Consider the following 6,955-nt stretch of genomic DNA (forward strand, 5'->3'; position numbering starts at 1 on the left):
AAAGGGGCTCTAGATCAAAACTCAGGAGCAGCGGCCCACTTTTTGCCACGCGGCTCAGTGATGTAGAACCACTGCTGGTGCCACTCCTTGATAGAGTCGTTAAAAGTACCCGTCGGCCATGTGACCTTGGGCATTCTGCTCACCATGGCGCCTCCGCACTCGGCATGTTCGCAGTTCACCACCTTGGGCTTCACATTGAAGATCTTCAGCCATAGCCCGAAGTGTGGCGTGATGCGGAGAAAGGCCTCGCACACGACGATAAACGTCGAGATATTGAGGAAGGAATTGGGGGATAGATCGTGAAAATCAATCCCGTAGTAATACATGATACCGCGAACAAAAGGGTGAAGGGGAAACCCAAGCCCGTGGACGAAATGGGGGAGGAAAATGACCCTCTCATGCGGCTCCGGAGTAGGGACAATCTATCCTGCCGTTGGAAGACGGTGGCCGATTTTCTTGGCCAGATACCCGTCCGCCCGCAGCTTTTTAATATCCTTCTCCTGGATGGAGGAGGCCATCCACTTGCCTCCTACTCCAGATCCGGACATTTTCGGAGAACCTTTGTTGGTGGGGAAGTGAATGCTTGGGTGCTAGGGCTCGGGCGAAAGGAAAGGGGCGAGCAGAAGGAGAATAAGGCGTGGGTAGAAAGGAAGAGGCATTTCCCCTTTATAGAGGCGATGAAACTTTATGCCTCCCCGCTTGCCTAATGGAACCTGCTCATTCCCCACTCACCATAATTGGTGGCACGGTTGGGTTACCCACACCTGTATTGAAGAGAACCCCGCGATAAGGGGGCACGATCTCTGCTTTGACAAGACGTGCCAAAGGAACCACCTCGCGATGTGTGCGGGAGCTGGATGTGAAAAGCGGTTCGAATAATGACCGGACCATGGTGTGCTGTCGTGCTACAAAGGACTGTCAGCAGATTAGATTCGTGGATTATTGTTCTTTCTACGGCGGTATGTGAAGAGCCGGACATGGTCCTTGTGTTCGGAATTTATCTTGGAGTATTCAGAGATGGAACCCGCCTCGCAATGCCGAAGACAATCTATGCACCGGACTTATCATCATTGAAGCCTGGTTCAGAGACTACTGACGGAGTCCTGGATAAGGGGGTATCTGGACAGCCGGACTATATGCTTTGGTCGGACTATTGGACTATGAAGATACAAGATTGAATACTTCGTCCCATGTCCAGATGGGACTCTCCTTGGCGTGGAAGGCAAGTTTGGCGATTCGGATGTAGATCTCCTTCTCTGTAAGCCGACTCTGTGTAACCCTAGCCCCCTCTGGTGTCTATATAAACCGGAGGGTTTAGTCTGCAGGACACAACAACAACAATCATACCATAGGCTAGCTTCTAGGGTTTAGCCTCTCTGATCTCATGGTAGATCAACTCTTGTAATACTCATATCATCAAGATCAATCAAGCAGGAAGTAGGGTATTACCTCCATCGAGAGGGCCCGAACCTGGGTAAACATCGTGTCCCCAGTCTCCTGTTACCATTAGCCTTAGACGCACAGTTCAGGACCCCCTACCCGAGATCCGTCGGTTTTGACACCGACACTCGCCTCCCCCAGTACCACTATTCCCTCGCTAGCTGCTCCAGCACCGACAGCCTTCTCCCCCATAAATCAAGCCCCCCAAAACCCCCACCTTACAAATTCCACCATGGTCGAACGCGAACCGCGCAGCATCCATATGAGCCGCGATTGGAGCAATCTCCCAAGTGACATCCTCGACCTCTGTTGTTCGTGTATGGATATGTTGAGTGCCCTGCGGCTGGTTGCATGCTCGAGGAACATGCACACGGCCATCGTCAAAGCGAGGCCTAAGCTTTTCAAGACACCCTGCTTTCTACTATCTGGTCTTGCGAGATTGTCTCACCTTGATATGAAGGCGTACATGATGCCCCTTGACTTCAATCCGATCTCCATTAGCCGAAACTTCTTTGTAGGTATGTAGTGGGTCACCGTACATCATTTCCCTCGACATCGATCCGATCACCATCGCTCGAAACTTCTTGGCAGGTATGTACTGGGTCAGCATGAACTCCCACTGGATGGCTGCCTTCAGAGAAGATGGTAAAAAGTTGGTGCTCGTGAACTTCCAGACCTCCCATCAGATTATCCTTCCTCCGTTGGATTATATAGAGTATTACCATCGTGGTCCAAGTCATCTAGATTACCACGTCAGTTGGACGGACCTTGTTTTACAGAAGATTGTAATCTGCCAAGTGCCCACACGACATGCGAATTATGCAGAGTTCAAGCTAATTGCCTTGTTCGACCGCGGACTCGCCTATCTTTACGCCGGTGCCTTCTTTAGCTGGAGAGAACCCAACTCGCAGTGGATCATCGTCAAAACTGATACACACTTCTGTGATGCTATTGAACACAATGGCATCATCTACGCGATCGACAAAGCAGATGGCACCACGTATTGCTGGGACGGCGCATGTAAGTTGTTTCTGTCTCATGTTAATGATGACACCATGACACTGTTTGAACTTTTTGTGATGATTGGCATATCCCTGTTTGAGCAGAATTTGAGTAAACTATGGCAATGTATTAGAGACGCCGTAAATCAGCTATATTTGGAATGAGTTAATTCATGCGATTGTGACCATGTCATTACAGCCATTTTGTACCCTAAATAATCAAACGGTTAGGAATATATGGATATTATCCTTATTTTACAGTAATCTATGTACTACTACTAAATATGAGTGTGTATCAATGGCCATGTTAGTTTCCTCATTTTCATGATGTAGAAACATGCACCACACTGTTGGTTTCATTTAACCATACATTAGGGAAGTAAATGCGCATATGGAGAACTCTATATTTGGAAGTAGTGAAATCCTACAATGCTTACCATGTGTACATGCCTATATTCGCCCTTCAGTAATCAATGGGTAGAATAATATCCTCACAAATTTTTTGCCCACAGAACACGAGTATATAATAATGCATGGACTGTTAGTTACCTTGAAGAATTTGTTTGTGAGGACAGAACATGATTACATAACATGCATGACATGGTAGTTTCCTGTGAAGAATCAATTGCGAGATAACATGAGTATAACCATGCATGGCACTTCTATATTTTCGAACCCAGTATACATTTCCCTGTATTTTCCTCCCTGTTCCAACAGGGACATATCAATGATGTTTCTTGCATTATCCTACTCATACTCTGAACAATGTTGATCTTACATTAACAATGCCTGTCCTTTTTGATATGATGCAGTGTCCCTACAGTTACTGCCCTTTGTAATCACACCACCTTTGCCAAAAACAGGGAAGCACAACTGGTTCCTCTCTCGATCAGAGGACGACAAAAGACTGATGATCATTCGGACACATGAGCCGGAAAAGTTATATTGCAAAAACCCCACTGTATACAAGCACCATGTAATACGTGAGTATCCGGACAGTGGCGGTTACATCTATGAGCAGGATACCAGCTTGTTGGGGCCTTTAGGATTTTTTAATTGGAGGCGAGTAAATAGCCTTGGTTCACACTCTCTGTTTCTCGGACTCAGTTATCCGATTAACTAGGAGATCACCGTTGGCAAGGACCTTGATGGCAGAGAGGCTCTGTTTGCTTTGGAAAACTGTGTCTACACGGCGAGTCGTAGGAGTTCGGGAGAAAACTCCCCTGATTGTCAACGATACAGCCTGCAGCCAAAAGAAGGTGAGAATGACAAAGGCATCCGGATTAACTTTGATCCTTGGATGTCTTAATTACGACAGGCAGTGATGTGGTTCAAGCCTTCAGGTTGATAGGTAATTGGGCTGTTGCATTGAAAGGGTGGAGTACTGGTGTCTCCGGATCACTGGTCGCTGAAGCGGGGCTGCAAATTATGATGGTGTTGGATCATCTCTTTGAATGACTTTGCTGTCTTTGCTACTGGTTCTGGATGGGTAGTTCTTTCTTTTGTTATGCATATTCCTTGTCATTTGGTCATCCTCGTCTATGTCACTCTTACTATGTAATAGTTGCTTCTGTTTAGAATGTCATTCTCATCTGGATAACGAGAGTCTAAGAGTTACAGATGGGTGCGTTTTGGTGGTGTAGCAAGACTTCTTATGAACTATCATGTCTTGTTGTTTATGTCAGTAGTAGTCACTAGTCAGTGTTTGAATGTTGTATATATTGTTGTTTCGAACTGTTTATTTTCTCGAACTACTGGTGGGCTAAATGAGGGCATCACCATTCTCTAGTGTTCAGAGTATATCTCCTTTTTTCAAGTTATATAATTTGATCTCGGTGTCTTTTCGATGATGTACACTTGTTTGGGCCAGTGAGGTGTCGTTGAATATGGGCCGAGTAGTAACGCAATGCCAAACAGGTCAATTATGACTGTCAGGCCGGGCTCTCAAAAGATCCTGGAAAAAAAGGCTAGGCTCTCCAAAAAAGAAAGAATAAGGACTCTTAGGCCGACATGTGGGCGCCACCGGTGTTTTCGTGCGCTTGCATGCCGAGATCATATTGGTGCGTGCTCGAAATTCATGCTACCTTTTCATCCCTAGTCTCCCGCCCCTCCCCCACCTCTGGAATCTCAATTCCTACTCCAGTTCCCCCAAATCCCCCTCCTGTACTCCCTGTACTCAAGCGCACTATCATGTCGCCGGTCAACGCGTATCTCCGAGCCGGAGATCCTGAGGTCCGTCCTGCCTTCGGTCGCTGCGTGCTGTCGCTCAACAGTGGCATGGCGGCGCTTGACGACCAGTTTGCCGGCAAAGTGCTGATGGTAACCATCAACGGCGACCGGCCTCCCGTCTCGTCGGACGACCTTGTCAAAGCTCTTGGCATTGCGCACGACATCCAAATAAGTGACTTGCTCGTTGAAGTCTGTCCGCCACCGGCTGATTTCTTCATTAGGTTCCGGACAACTTTTGACTGCAGTCATGTGTTCGAATCTTCCCGGCGTTTGTTCTGTGATGGCGCGCTAGTGAGCTTTGATCGGTGGCACCCATGATGGGGCTCGGTGCCCTCTAAGCTTGATTTTTTAACAAAGCTTACCTTCCACGGCATGCCTCGACATGCTTGGAACAGCGAGTCCATGAACGAGCTTATCAACGACCTTGGAGGTGAGCTCGTAAGTATGTTTGTTCCTCCAGACAGCTGGGCTCTGACGGTTATGGCATGGATGAAGAAGTCGTCCACCATACTTAAGGTGATTGGTGTTGAGATACCGGTGCAAGAACCGGGGTTGTACTATTCGTCGCCACCAAGGCCGCCGTGGACCATGTTAGGGATGTACGTGTATCGAGTGTTCGTGCATGTCGAAGAAGTGGTCAATCCATCAATCGAAGTCCTGCTGCCGCCGCTGGTGCCAGGGTCCGTCGACGACGTCCATTACAGGAGTCAACATCAGACTTTCCCCGTGTTGCTCGGAATGATGGATGGCACAGGGCCTACTCCATCACGTGGCGGAGGCCACTGCTTCTTTGGGAGAAGAGGCAAGGCTGGCTACCTGGATGTGCTCTAATTTGAGGTAACAACTGAATCTTGTCAGATACTAGTTAAATCCGAGCTATGGGTGTGAAGCACTGATATGCTAGTACATTTGATTGTGACCTGTTCTAATTTTGTACCTAAACTTTTTTGGAAAGGGTTGTATGTTAACTTAATGTGCTAGCAGAACTTATTGTGTTGTCTGTCTGTTTTCTTTGCACAACATTCAAGATATTTCCCCGTCATTGACAAAGATGATGAACCGTTATGTACGACTTCGTTGGTTTCAACATAGCCCTTCCCGTAGCGATCCACTGCTTCCACCCTGATTGTGCCGCCTGCATGAAATTTTTGTATGCAAGTTCAGTGTGCTATGATGTTCTATATGATTGTGTCAACTATATAAGTTTTTACTGAGCATCAGCAATACATATGGCTGAAAGATGTATTTACGAGCATCGACCGATGGGTCTCTCTCTCTATCTTTATCTCTCTCACACACACACGCACACACACGCGCACACGCACAAGTGCGACCCGTTGAATTATTTATTTGCTCGTGACAGCTTTTAATTAGGTTCCACTGTAATCTAACTTTTTTCTTAAGTTATTAATCGAGCTCAGTGACTTCAAAAAGTTGTATAGAAGCCTTGTTTGGGCCTTTCCGGCGTCGCTGAATGTGGGCTGAGTAACCATGTTAGGTTGTACTGTACTACACAGGCCTTTTTTTTTAACATCAGCAATGCAACTGGGCCGACAGCTGTACACAATATCCGGGTCAACTTGTTATTCTCCGCCTCGCTGGGCTGCAAACTTTCCTAGGAGGTATGCATTAGGCTTAACAAGAAAATGGACTTTAAGAAATAATAAATGGGATGTAATTATAATAACTAGGCAGTAACTATGCACCAAACACGTAATTAGTTTAAAAAATATTATTTTTGGAATTTCAAAATTTTAATTTCATTACTTGTTGCGCGCGCAATATTAACGTAATACAACTTTATTTTGAAATTATATTTAACCTGGCTAGAAATTTCAGATAAAAATATTTCGGATCCCATCAAAATGTGGGATTTTTTTTTTGAATTATGTTTTGAGCGGTTGTTTGAAATTATTAATCGTTGTCCTAGCTAGAAGTTGGGATGTACTTTTAACAAACTGTAAATGGGTTGTAGTAAAGTCCATTAGAATTGAAAAATGGGTGTACATTCTTACAAATCGCAAATGGGCTATATGTTCTCTGCCAAATCCGAGCTGTGGGCCTACTAAGTTGATGCATACCAAGGGCTTTGTCAACTTAGTCAATATAAACGATTCTAGCTGCAGTTACCGTACGATGTCCATCCAACGGTCGTAGTGCTTCTTCAACCTCTGATCTTCTTGCTCCAGCCGCCCAAAGCAGCGCTGGTCGTGCCGCGTGCTCCTACCTTTCGTGGCCGACTGTGATGCCGCGGAGGCCTCACCGCCCCCTACTACTCCCACTGC

This window comes from Triticum dicoccoides, chromosome 2B, assembly GCF_002162155.2.
Source record: "Triticum dicoccoides isolate Atlit2015 ecotype Zavitan chromosome 2B, WEW_v2.0, whole genome shotgun sequence".
NCBI classification, from domain to species: domain Eukaryota; kingdom Viridiplantae; phylum Streptophyta; class Magnoliopsida; order Poales; family Poaceae; genus Triticum; species Triticum dicoccoides.